Raw genomic sequence first — 14,896 nt, forward strand, 5'->3', positions numbered from 1 at the left:
AGTCGACCATCTTAGCTTGTACATCTTAGAGGGGTGCGCCATGGCTTACACGAGGTATGTTCTAGGTGGCGAGGGAAAATCACGGGGATGTAGCATGCCTACAGTGCGAAGGCGTGGGGAAAGAAGGAAAATGGGCGTAGCTAGGTTTTTTTTGTCAACGACATGCTTTTTATAGCCGTGGGGGGAGGGGCTTTTTCGGGCGCCACGCAAACTGCCGCCCCATGAATGTGGGAGGCAAAGCATTAAGCTTCAATTTAGTGTGAAAATCATGGATTCCGGGTATGATTTTGGATGGGTCCAGCGCTCGCATGGCGCACGTTTGGACTCCCCTAATGCACCTCATGATTTGGGGTCGGACTGAGGATTTATGAATGTCCATCTGTGGCTGACCCAGTATAGACACCCACGTCAGAGGCCTAAAAGTGCCCGAACCATGTGGTCCAGACATACATATGCGGACGAAGTAGGGTTCTCCGTTGGAGATGCCATAGATATGAGGCCGTTTCATGTTGTAGATGCCCTTATGTCTTTTTTAGATGATAGAGAAAAAAATACTAAGCTTCGTAGAAATGGTAGAAATGGGGCTCTTTGGTGCATCGTACATGATTAATACCCAAGGACATCATGTACACCGAAGTGAGAGAAATCTCACCTCTATTCTAAGGGAGCTTAGAGCTTGAAGAAATTGATCCAGTGCCAATTAGACATGTATTCAGTGCAAGATCAAATAGTCCAACTCAAATTTGAATATGGAACACCAACTTTATGGTATGATCGACCAACTCACCTTCACCAAGATAGAGGCATGCTTAAGCATTATTTCTTGATAGTCACATCCATGAATGTTTGCTTTGAACTGACAATACCGTTCTACATCATTATAATTAGAGCCTTTCGGACCTACCTTTAACTTCAAATACATCCAAGTCTCCTCCTGTACAGCAATCGCATGCCTTCTTGTTAAACCACACGACTCACCAATAATATCACAAAGGAGCTCAATCTCCTTATGTGACCCACCGATAAACACAAACGAGCTGAGAGATAAATTGAATCCTCTCTGCATTTTTGATATTATAACATCTATTGTGGCCTCCACTGCATCAGGAACGCGTGCTAAAGTGATGTCAACCGCACCACAATTACCATTAATGCGCTCTGTGAATTGACGAAAAGGTGCATTTGCTTTGCTGTACTCTACTACACCGTCGATAAGTTGCAGATCATTATCTTCTTTTTGCCCTCCTGTCTTGATCCTCATGTCAAACTCAACTAGAACATCACCGAGCATATTAATGCCCCTCTTAGGGCCTGTCATCTCAATGAGAGAACCCTGCGAAACAACTATTAATTATTTATTGCTAGTAGCTCATAGTAAAAACTAAAGAGTTATCTAAAGTGCATATTCTTATTTGGAGCCAACTGACAATGATGAATCTCAAATAAATGATGGCTTAAATTCCAAACCCACAAACAAACGTAAGTCGATTGCACATGAAACTTAATGTTCTATAAATCATCCAAAGATAATTAACCATAAACTTGCCTAATGTATGCAAGGATAACAACATATGTGTATGACATCCTCCAAACACAAGTATTTCAATGCAAAAATCCATAATGATCCTCAAAGTGGAGCCATCATCACCAACACCTCAAATTTCAGAAGAGTAAAGATATCATTTAACTTACAGCAACAAACACCCAGATGATCTTGTAGCTGAAGTCCTAAGTATTTGTTGTGTTTATATCATATATGTTAAGCACACTCTGATGTATTTGACCAAATAAAAAGAATATTAGTAATTCTATGTGGGATACACGCACACGCATGCGCCCCAGTATGGCGGCGTCCCAGTGGGATTTTGTTCATATAGAGAGAGCATATGCATGTTAGGAGCGAACAATTGCCACAACATAATTACCAGACAATGACTTTTTTTTACACATTGTGGTGAAATGATATGTGTAGCTAGAGAGTGAGTAAAAAGTGGCATCAACTCATAAAAGTACCATGAAGCAAAGTTCTACATTAGTGTATAAGTAGATAACCAAGTAAAATTTATGGCAACTGAGTGGCTAATAACCCGGCGAATACAATTCTTGAAGATTTGAGATCTAGTTTCGAAGACCTCATCATGACAAAGCCAATGGAGAAAAGTCAATCGGGTTAACAGAGATAAAAGTGTTCAAAAATTTGAATCTGGAAAAATCTTCGCTGTTGTCATGTTGTTGTCTGCTTGTACGAGGGCAGGGAGTACGTCGCACATGAAGGCAATTGTGCGACACCATTCCCTGGTCTGCTCCAAAAATATTAGTAGTAAAAATAGAGTCTGACTTTATCTGAATACCTAACACTTGCTAAAATATCACTCATTTCACATATATTTACTTGAAATGTTTTTTCTTAGTAATTGTCAACCCACAATGTTATTCTCTTCTTGATATCATGGTTGTTAGATTTAACCACATGGAAGCAAATATTCATCCATAACACCAAAAGTAGGTAAATATTCATGTATTACGAAATAAGAAAATGCATGCTTAAACAAAATGATAAACTAATCTTGTGACATCTATTAAGTAAAAACAGTAGAACAAACAGAGAACATAACTAGCATCATTTTTATTCTATGCATCAATCCACAAGAGATAAAACAGATAAGGTAGGTTAGACAATTCCACTTTCCATCCAACTTTTATGATTGAAAAACGATTGTGGTCCTATGATTGTAGTATGCCCTAAAATGTTTACATTTCAATCCATCCACTCTATGCATTTGACAAAAATGGGCCTACACTATAAAATAAATGAATTATTTAAAATAGTTGTGTATAAGTAAAGATGTGTGCACCTGTTTCACCACAATGGGATCGTCCCTGCTACGACTGACAATATAATTAAGCAACAAATCCCGAGAATCTCGCACTGCTATATATCCATATAATTGTACTAAGCTTGTGTTTGCAGAAACTTTAGCCAATTTCAGTGAGAAAAATTGCATCATGTTACATACAAAATGTATACAACACCTTAGCTGGTCAGGAAAGCAATTAGTGGGATCTGAAAACTTCATTGGCTCCAGTTGTGCTTCATTTAAAAATTATAATATTAGACAAGTACTTGAAATAATTAGTACACTTATGATTTCCACATGCATACATGCGCTAAGTTAGAATTTTGTTTGTCTATTAGAAAAATATAACAAAAAAATATAACAAAATAAGTGAGGAGAATAAAGCAATGCTACATTGAAAAAGTATACCTTTTAGGAATAGGTTTACTAATCCAAGCTACAAGAACAAATGCTTCAAGTCTCATGTCATACACAACAAAATATTAAAAAGCAATAGGTTGAACTTTATAGAATTTTCCAAATCAATTAATTATCCACAAATCATGATTTTCTTATCTACCATTTATATTTTGGTATGAACGCATAAGTTTGCATAGAGCTTACTTTTTTCACGTGATTCCAAGAAAAAAGTAATTTTTATGATAATATAATCTACTACCACTATAAAAGAAAGAAAGGGGCAGATCCAAACAACCTTAGCCGTCTAATCACACAATCTAATGGTCCATAATCCCTCCATGTTTAACGCTAACAAGCCACAATCCATTGACAGCTAATCCTGCCCGCCCTTCGTCAAAAAAAAAAAACTGCCCCGCACGTCCCGCAGCACGACCTTCGCCCGCTCCTCTCTTGTGCGTCGTTCCAGTCGCCCTCTCTTCCTCCACGTTTCTCTCGCCGCACGACCTCCACTGCAAATCCTCTACTCCTCCGTCGCTGCCCCGATCCCCCACTCTGCCGCCACTCCGATCCTCCACGCCGCCGTCGCTCCAATCACCCGCCGCCGACGCTCAACTCGGCCTCTGCCGGCGCTCTTCGATCCTCCACTTCAACGCCGGCCGCCTATATGGTTAGTCCACGGAAGCCGGCGGAAGCCGCACGCCCCCGCGCTTGCCTACCTGGGGTTGCGACGGCCGTAGCCGTCGGACGAAGCCGCGGCCGTAGCCGTCGGAGGAAGCCGCCACCACTGAGCCCTGCCGACCAGGGGTTGCGCCGGCCGCCCGTCGATATTCTGCTCGGCAGGACCCCGCACGCCCCCGACGACGGCCGGGACTGCCAGCGCAGACGCCTTACTCCCTGGGGTTGCTGGCTGCTGCCGACGCCATCTATGTGAGCCATCTTGTTCTCTCTTTTCTCTTCATCTATATTCATCAATTAAGCACAATGTTCATCCATACCAGATCCAGTACAAGATTCACTACAAACTGCATGAGCCTCTCAATTTCTTAAGGAATAGCAATAACGGCCCCTCCTCATCTCTCAAAGCCTCTTCCTGATTCTGTCCATTTCTTCATGGAATTCTAGGAGACTGTGGACCTGTGGTTATCGTATATTGGTTCGGAGATTCTTCACCTAGCAATTTCCAGTGACTAAAGGGACATGGTTTTTTTAAGGGCTGAAGCACTTTATTCAGTCAAAATGTTCGATGGAATCACAATAAAATCTGGTCTAACTGACAACCAAACCGGTCGTCCAAAAACTAAAGTAGTAGTAGCTCTAGCTAACATATGTGCTTCAACATTCAGACTTCGATTCTCATGAGTAATTTGCACCGATGCAAAACCTGCACACTTCAAATTGATCTCCCTGTTGATGGCTTCAGATGGTCCTTTGTATATTTCCTTGACATGCTTCACAGTGGATGCACAGTCTGTTGCAATGACTAACATGCCTGGTTAGTTTCTGCAATAGCTCATCTCTTAGTTCTGTAATTTCTTGGATTTGATGGCCCTAAATGTATGTGTATTAGGATTGAAGATGCATGAGTCATCCCTGGAGAATGGAGATGAATGAAGAAGTACTGAGATAGTGAGAGATGAAATTCAAACCTGGTAAGGCAGCACAGATCATTATCTATTTTATTCATAAAATTGTACATATCCGTTTCTGGTCTTTTTTGCTTCCGATTGGTTGGAAATGGTCCTGGTCCAAGAAAGATGTCACGAAGTGGTATACCAAAACAAAGGCTAATGCTTCGATTCAGATTAATGTAGTTTAGAAGGTATTACAAATTAAGTACAAACTATTGACTTCAAACTATCCCTTATTAGCATTGAATTATCGAGTTTGTCTTTTTTAATTATTTTGTCCCTTTACATACATGGTTCCATTACCAAAATCAGGGAGGAGTTTGGTGGTGGTGGAATCAGGGAGGAGTACAACTGGTGGTGGCTTTGGACAGTGTCAGTTGTTGTTTTGACGGGGACTGCCTTCAGGTCCTGTACCGGCAATGTCCTGTGTCATCAGGAACCCCTCATCCGCCCATCGCCATAGTTGGGTTTGTTTAGCTTTTTGCATGATAATTGTTTTATTACTTATACATGGAGTATTAGGTTGTGTTTTCTGCAAAGATGCTGTACATGTGGTTCATTCCGCTTTTATCTTAATGATTAACCGACTATTGAGGAGTTGCACATATCCTTATAAAACATAAATTTTGTATTACGTTCATGATTCAGATGCTGTTCTACCTTGTTCTATTATATGCATCGAACATTGACAAGCACCTCCACTACTTCCACCTATCCCTTCTGTTACCTTCTCCCAGTTAGGTTGATCCCCAATTCTCTATTCCGGTTATCCCCTCATTATTGTTGGGCAACTGTTAAATTAGTGGTTGTGCTTTGCTCTAAATTCTTTTAAGGTTACAGAATGCAGGTTCATTTAGTCGGCGAGGTAGATTCAGGAAACAAGTATCTGAATTTCATCCAAACATTTAGATATTGCAGTGCAATGTTGTCTTCTGAGGTACATCATCATCTAGCATAGTTCCTTTCCTTAATATCTCTGTGTGGTTCATTACTACTCCATTTTCCTACCAAAAGATCTTGTAGTCATGGTCATATTATGCTTTTCGAAGCCACCAAAAGTGGAAAGAACGGCAATAAATTTTTGTGACCTTGAGTGCTTCCTGCCAGGGTGTTCAATCTTATTGTTGTATTTTCTATAAAACTCTCTCCCATAGGACTTGAGAAATAGACTCCCACATAACCTTCGGCACCCTCTCCACTGCAATTCAGCCATGACCAATCAGTTCGCGTCCTGCATCGCTCTGCAGTAGGAGAGTCCATAAGAGAAACAAGAGGAGAAGCTACTCAGTATCCCTACAGATTTTGTAGCTCGTCTTAGAAAAGAAGATAACATTAGGGAGCAGAAAAACTGAAAGCGTATTGCGATTTTTAGGAGACTTTCTCATCGGCTACACATTTTTTGTCTTCATGTGTTGTTTGTTTTCTCTCATAAGTTAAATAGTTTATTGGTGTTATTTTTTTATTATGAAGTGGGTACGACAAAGTAGCCAAGTAGTTAATCATTTTATCTTGTCTTCGAAGAAATATATGTACTATGCTAATGGTTTATATGATGACCCAGTCCCAAACTTGTATTTAAATTCAACATGGTTTGTTACATACTATATTGTCTGAAAAGGTGTCAGACTAGCTTGAAGAATACGAGAGACAAATAATTGGCTTTGTTTTGTTAAGCTAGCTCCCTTACATGTGTAATGTTTATGTCATCTCATGCCATGAGAGTCACTGTTTGTTCAACTAGGTGATACTGTTGCCCAAATTGGCTCGACCAGCATCATGGGTCAGTGTGTCATTTAGTTTGCCAAAGTGCAGGGAGTTCGCACCTTAAAAAACATCATGTGGCACATGTACAATTTGCAACTTGAAATCAATAATACTACCAGCGTCTTAGGTTGGTGCATGATTATGATTGTTTTCTTAGTATGTTGTTGTCCTGTCAAATAACATCTTTCTCATCTCAATATTTACTTAGCTCTGTAGATGAACTGTTGTTAACAGAAGCAAAAATAGAAACTTAAATAGCTTGGTGCAAATGTGCTCGCAGAAAGAAGAATGTCAACCAGTATTTTGACACCTTATCGTCAGTCTTCTGTCTACTTGCCAATCCATTCATGTCATATACTCATTTAGGAAGGCAATTATTTACCGTAATTTCAATGTTTTGCATCTTGATTTATTTGCATAATTATCTACCATCTATTGGAAAAATTGACGGGCATGGATAGTGTGAAAGGCTCACCCTGTTCTTGGGCTCGGTTCCACCCTCCTCGATCTGAAAGTGTTCGGGTTAGTCTGTTCGATGCCCCGCAAATGTTCAACGAATTGCTTCTGAGGGGGGCGGCTGTCATTTGTCTTACAGGGATGGAATGGGCGCAGCGGTAGCGAGATACTGCAACTTTCGTTGATCCGGCGATGCTCGCATTATTTCTCTTGTTTTTCTCTTATTTTTCCTTTTGGGCGTGATTGTGTTGTTTGCCCCAGCGTGGAACTCATTCTTGTATCGGGTGGTTACTATATTAATGTAGTGGGGTCAAAGCCTATTTCGAGGAATGGTCTACAATTTTTTTTGTCTTTATCTTGGAACTTCATCTAAATGTTGGTTGCTCTTGAGAGTTTTTGTTCCAATCAGATCCTGTATCCGCTTTAACCGAAGGTGATCATGCTCACATGCCACAGATTTAGAGTAGTGTGTGGGATTTCCAGTAGAAGAGCAGCTTCACAGATGGCTCTTCTTGGCGCCGCTATCTCTTGTGTGGACGTCCTTGCCGTGCCCATGTCAATGCAAGCCGCAATGCATGAGACTAATATTATAGGCACTCCACATTGACTGGTTATTAACTGCTATGTCCTTCCGTTTATTCGTAAATAAATGGGATGTTAGCAAGTATGTTGTCTAAATTTGGCTCATGCCATACAAAAGATTATTTAGATTGTTTTCTCCAGAAAAGAGATTATTCAAATTGGTTAGGTGGAAACATATAATTAAATTATCTGGTTTATTTTTGTTTCTTTCAGGCTTCAATCTGGAAATAGATTGTTCAAAGAAGTATTCTCATTATGACCAATCTTGAAACGAATAGTATTAGTCGAGACGTGCGTTGCATGTACATGCTTACTAGTAATATACAAAAGTAAATAGAACATAACAAATTTGATCCAAGTCCTAAATTTGTTGAAAGTCAAAATTACAATAATACCAACACTGATTATCAAATATACACCTAAACATTTTTTATATAGTATTTTTCTCATGATACACACCCATATTATAATTGGCCATGCATCTATTATGTGATAGAATAATCGACAAGCTTATAGATGTTGCAATTTGGAGAAAACTACTCCACAACCAAATACTTGATTCCATACTGAGGTGCTCTATTAAAACAGACAACTCCTTTGAAGATACAAGCAAGCGTTTTGCGACAAATCAAGGAGTCTGAGGTTAGGCAGACATTGAAAATGATGAAAAGAGGCAAGGCCATGGGCCTTGATTGTATCCTCATTGAGGTGTCGAGAGGCCTCGGAGACATAGCGAAGTATGGCTAACTAAATTTTCAACCTTATTTTTCGGGAAAGAAAGATGCCCAAGGACGGAGGCAGAGTATATTAGTACACAGGAGGGTGTTCAAAGCTGTACTAATGACCGTGTAATTAAGCAGATGAGCCATAGAATGAAGCTATGGGAGAGAGTTATTGAATACCGCTTAAGAAGAATGACAAGATGACAAAAAAACAGTTTGGTTTCATGCCTGGGAGGTCAACCATGGAAGCTATTTTCTTGGTACAACTTATGGAGAGATAAAGGGAGCAAAAGGACCTACATATGATGTTCATTGACTTGGAGAAGACCTATAATAAGATACCATGGAATGTTATGTGGTGAGCCTTGGAGAAATACGAAGTCCCAACAAAATACATTGCCCTCATGAAGGACATGCATGACAATGTTCTGACAAGTGTTCGAACAAGTGGACGGCGACACTGATGACTTTCCCATTAAACTAGGACTGCAACAAAGGTCAGTTCTGAGCCCTCATATTTTTGCTTTGGTGATGGATGTGGCCACAAGGAGATATCCGTGGTGTACACTCTTTACGAATGATGTGGTGCTAGTCGATGATAGTCGGACGTGGGAAAGTTAGAGCTGCGGAGACAAACTTTGGAATAAAATTTTTTAGGCTTAGTAGAACTAAAACTGAGTATAGAGGGTGCGATTTCAGTACTACAAGGCACAAGGAGGAGGAAGATAGCCTTGACAGGGAGGTGGTACCTTAAAACGACACTTTTCGATATTTGGGGTCAATGCCGCAGAAGGATGGTGATATTGATAAAAATGCAAGTCATTGAATCAAAGCATGATGGATGAAGTGGGGCCAAACTTCTGGTGTTCTCTGTGACAAGAGAGTGCCATAAAAGCTAAAAGGCAGATTCTATAGGACGGTGATTCGATTCGTGATGTTGTATGGAGCGAAGTGTTGGCCGGCTAAAAGAAGACATGTTCAATAGTAAGGTGTAGCGGACATGTGCATGTTGAGATGGATGTATGGCCACACAAGAAAAGATCGGGTCTCGAATGATGATATACATGATAGAGTCGGAGTAGCACCGATTGAAGAGAAGCTTGTCCACCATCCCCTGCGATGGTTTGGGCATATACAACACACACCTCCAGAAGCGTCAGTGCATAGCGGACGGTGAAAATGTGTTGATAATGTCAAGAGAGGTCGGGGTAGATCAAATTTGACATGAAAGAAGTCCGTGAAGAGAGATCTCAAGGACTAGAATCTCTACTATCTAAAAGAAACGTAGCGTTCCGTTTCCCCTCTTACGTTCGTCAAGCCTCTCGTACGACCCCTCGCGCACCGATTTTTTTTCCTCCCGTTCCGACCCACCTATCGTCCCACTCAATTTTCTTTCCCCCCCTACCGGTTTTCTCCCTCACGGTTTTCTCCCTCCTCTGGCTTGCATCTCACGCCGGCGTCCAGCGCCACTGATGCCGATCTCCAGCCTTTGTCCGGTAACCCCTCCCGCGCGCCCTATCTCTCTTCTTCTCCCTTCTCCCTTCCCTACCTCTCTCTCACAAATCTTGCCTCAGGCCCATGGATCCCGGTGTGGAGCTCCACTGCGGCCCGATCTGACGTGGGAGCGGCTAGATCCGTGCGTCTCCGCCTCGCTCCGCGCGCCTCCATGGTCCACCGTCTTCTCGAGCGCCGGTGCCGTGCTCAGCCGCCGCCGTCCCATGCCATGGTTGCCTCCCTCCAGAACGACCTGCCATGGCCGCCTCCCTGCCTCTCCCGCAAGTGGGCCTCTGCACGACTAGATCCGTTCCTCTGCGCCTCGCTCCGCGCGCCATGATGGTCCTCCGTCTTCCCGAGCGCCCGCGCCGTGCGCAGCCGCCGCCGTCCCATGCCATGGTCGCCTTCCTCCAGAACGCCGTGCCATGGCCGCCTCCCTGCCTCTCCCGCAAGTGGGCCTCTGCGCCCCCGGCCTAGCAGATTAATGGAGGGCGCTGCCGACGTCGGGACATGCCTCGGTTCACCTGCTTCCTGATGTCCAATTATTTTTTGTTGTTGCTATATTCAACCTCATCTCTGAAAGCCTACACCTTCCTGTGTTGTTGCTATATTCACGAGTTTGACAGGAGAAGGGACTGGAGGTATACAGTAGGCAGAACAGTGGAACAAAACTCAGCTTCAATTAATCGACATGGTACCTTGCTCTCACCTTTTCTCCATATCTGTACAATACATCTATCTACTTTACCTGTCGCTCACGCCCAGAACAGATGCATCAGTTAGCCTTCAATCTTCTTGTTTTTGGGGAGATCTATGATCTTATTTGGATGGCTATGTAGGTGTTCGCAAATGGAAAGTCGTTCCTGCTGCTACAGTTCATTGGTTCAAGTCCGACACTGAGCTCACAATGGACGTTGAGTTGGTGGACACAATGGACAATAAGCCCATGAAGCTCCAGAAGTCCAGATTTGGATACGGTATTTCCCTTTCTATCTAAAATCTACCATAGAAATTTGTACTAGCTGCATATACATCAAAAGAGGTGGCACACTTGAAACTACTTCAGGAACAGTTTAGTTGTCAAAGGCAAATAACCATCTTCAGTGGTCGTTACATTAAACCTAGGACGAGATGCATATAGAGTTCTGTTATGGCTACTACGATACAGATGTCAACGCAAAGTATTTCCTCTTTTCTATGAAAAGGTTTACATTATAAGGATAATCGAGTATAATAATATGGATGAAAATATTGCTCTCCTGCTAGGTCTTAGAAGTTAGAATCCACAAAGTTAGGTTAATTATAGTAATTATGACCCCACTTATGCCTTCTCTTTACGCATTAAGATGTGTCGCTCCTTTAAAAAAAATAAGATATTGATTCTTGTGTTTTGAAGTCTTGGATGTGACTAATTGCATGACATGCTGATATCTGGCGAGCCTGGTGTGTTGTGTTTTCTCACACCCGCCGCCGTCGCACAAGGTGATTGTTGGACGTGAGCGAGCTTCAGGAGCACTTCCTACAGGTTGTCGGCCGTTCACAAGTACTTCCTTTCAAGCCGAATGAGCTCTTTAGTAAGATGCATCATCTTTTTTGAATGGAACAAGATTGACCATATTGTTTGAAGTGAAAAAGATTCATTATGATCTACCCATTACTTGATTTGAAGTTTTCAACTGCTAGATGTAGGAGGAGGCAGTAGTGGCTGGAATCTTGGTGCTAAATGACACATACTGTCCTCACCCGATTTCTAAGAGGAAAAAACCCAAAGAACAAATACTCATTCAAACATTTTTTGATTCAGTGCTCCATGAGCATTTTATCTATCATTTGTTTTAAAATTTTGAGTTTTCAGGTCTAAAATGGTTCATCCCCTTTTGTGGTTGCAATTTTACTGATCTGGACACACCACCTTCGCAGGTCTAAAATTTTGAGTTTTCAGGTCTAAAATGTAACTGATGTAAAGATTTGTCCATCCCTTGGTTAGTCTTTTGATCTACTGGTATTTTATGAGGCTTGGCTTTTTGAAATAAAAATTTTTGCTTAGATTTTGACCTTTGTTGTATGCGTGATGGCAGACAGAATCCGACTTTTTTTCCAGCTGGTGCACTGAGGGAGGCGTTTGATGTAGCAACTGTAAGTATCGAACCTAATGAACTTCCTTTTAATTATTTTTGTGTGGTTTCACCTCTTACACGCTCTGCTAATTTCTTAGATTTATACAAGTTTGTTATTGAACAAGAACATCTCATGATGGTTGTCTTATTGTCTGTAGGCCTTTAAAAAACAATGCCATGATTGATTCATTCCCCACTGGTATATTCAAAGTTCTAGGTCTATACATCAATACATGTATATTGCTTCTAAAGATCTTGCAAATTTGGAAGCTAAAATTAGATAAAATGATATACGTTTTTAGGTTAATTCTAATGTAATGCAATTTCAACTTCCTCTGGACTCTTGAAAGTAACTATTTTGTTTGCCTGCAATATGTTCGTCCAGCAGAGGATGCTCTTCAGTGGAAAATTCTGAAACCTTATTCAGCTTTGATGTATAGCTGGCACAGTTTGTTAATAATCTCTATGAACATTTGTACAAATGGTGACAAAAAAGTTCTTTTATAACCATGGAATCATGACATGGAATGTATTATTAATGTGTATACCTTCAATGTGGATTATCGAAGACTACTTTCGTTTCATATTCATGCAAAAACTTCTTCGGGAATGTTGAAATTTTTGCTTGTACTGTCTTTTCCTGGAGTCATTGAAATATCCCCTTGCACATAAATTTGTTTTCTACTGAATTTTTGTCAAGATACTCTGGTACTAACATTTAACTATTTTGTAGGAATGAAGATCTCAAGGGAGCAAAAGGAACAAGGAGAAAGGAGCGCTCAAGAGAAGTGAACTCAAAGTCCAAGATGCAATCTTCACATAGCTCACAAATATTAACCAGTAAACACTACTTGATTCGTGATGGCATTGGACCAGACACACAACATCCAGTTCTATAATAAGTATATTCGTGATTGCATTGGACCAGACACACGGAGATGCTCGCTTGTCGTCGAGGAGTGTAGCTTGTAATCGAAGTTGGCGCTACAAAGCTTGTTCTCAAAACCGACAACCAACTTATGGCGCAGGTTATTAACTCAGATGTTATCGACCGATCCAGGTTTGGTCCTCTTGTCTAGGAGATAAAGAAGATGTTGTGAGGCATCGACGAGTTCTGAGTGGCTTGGGCCAGAAGAATAGCAAACAAAGCTGCTCAGATCTTAGCTAGGGAGGGTTGCCTTTTAAATTTATGCAAAACTTGGTTTAGTGTTTCTCCTGATTGTATTCAAGATGTTGTACTGGCGGATAATGCCATGAACTAAATAATAACAAGGCATCAATTTCCTCTAAAAAAGTATGTTATCTTATAGCAGGTGCATCGTATCAAAGATACATATTTCATGCAATTAATGTTGAATCACTAGAATACTTATGTTCCCGTTGCAACGCACGGGCAATTTCCTAGTAACACCAAAGAACTAGCTAGACAGGGGTGCATGAAAGTGGTTTCGAGATATTATGGGTTTCGGATCTAGCCTACCCCAAATTGTTTGAGACTAAAGGCTTTGTGGTTGTTGTATTAAAACATGATATGGACATCGTTAAATCAATCATATGACAACTATTTATAGAGAAACAAGACTATTGTCCAGATCCTAACCATGCATTATCTATCACCAAACTTCTATCCAGAAATTTTAGATAAAAAAAACTACATGTTGGTCGTCCTTTTGCTAAACAATTTCTCTAGAGCAATCAAAATATACATTGCATATTTCAAAACAAAACAACATGCATTCGGCCTCAAGCTTTTAATAGATTTGCATCACTTACTCTCATCACGCTTTGTAACATGACCTATGCTTTGGAGAATAGAGTTTTTGTATATAGACCCATCGCGATGGCTGCTATTAGGATAGATGTCGGCCGACCTCACAATTTCTGCTCCGTCTTTCCATTTGATAAAGGCAAATTGCTCACCGAGGGTATTATTGGAGGTGCAGCAGGAAAAAGCATTGCCCCAAGGGAGGTGGTCGTTTGGCTATGTGCTGCAATGTATCTGGCCATCAAGAAGGATTCATGAGCAGATCTGTCACGAAAGAGCAAAGTTAGAATCCGACTCAAATAATATACACAAGCAGGATAGAAATCCAAATATAGTCACCGGTTTTTACTCTAGCGCAATAGAAATTGTTAATTCCTCGCTACTAACAAATATCAATTCCAATTTTCCCCGGGCTGTGGGGTGGAGCCGTGGAGGATAATGCAACCAGCAATAAGATTTGACCCAATAAGATTTCAAACGCCCAAATTTCAACGTTGATCGCAATACAGAGCCAAAAATCAGTACAATGCAAAAACGCACCTGGAAACACGATCCAGATTCCGCCATGAGTGGAGCATCTCCTTGCGCAAGTTCAGGGGGCCCCCGGCCGACGCGGAACAGAGGAGAGGAGAGAGAATCGGGGGAGGGGGGCGGGGACGCCACTTTGGATGAACAGACGGCGCGGTTGAGTCAGGGGCGGAGGCAGTAGGGGCCGAGCAGGGCCAGTTCGACGGGGACTAATGTAGTTTTTTTTTTACACACACACATGTAAGGGTTTTTCTTTTGAGCAACAGTTATTCATACTCCCTCCGTCTCAAAATAAATGTTTCAAGCTTAGTACAACTTTGTACTAGAGTTAGTACAAAGTTAAGACATTTATTTTAGGACGAAGGGAGTATTAAGTACCGGTCCATTAGCGACAATTAGAGAGACGGGGACTAAAACACCATCAGATGGAGGAACGAATGGCTGAAGCCCACTTAGAGCATCTACAACTGCCCTGATATCTCCAATGTTGTTCATCCTATGCATGGAGCCGATTCACAGATTGTTCCGGAAGGCTACAATGGCAGGCCTTCTCACGCCCCTAGCACGATCAGGGTTGCAGCAG

The 14,896-nt window shown here is 41.4% G+C and overlaps 1 pseudogene; it reads right to left on the bottom strand.

Annotated features, from left to right (window-relative positions):
* Positions 1–763: 763 nt before the first annotated feature.
* On the bottom strand, positions 764–14,435 carry LOC123110388 (uncharacterized; annotated as a pseudogene).
* Between the last annotated feature and the right edge of the window lie 461 nt (positions 14,436–14,896).

This window comes from Triticum aestivum, chromosome 5B (genome assembly GCF_018294505.1).
Source record: "Triticum aestivum cultivar Chinese Spring chromosome 5B, IWGSC CS RefSeq v2.1, whole genome shotgun sequence".
NCBI lineage: Eukaryota > Viridiplantae > Streptophyta > Magnoliopsida > Poales > Poaceae > Triticum > Triticum aestivum.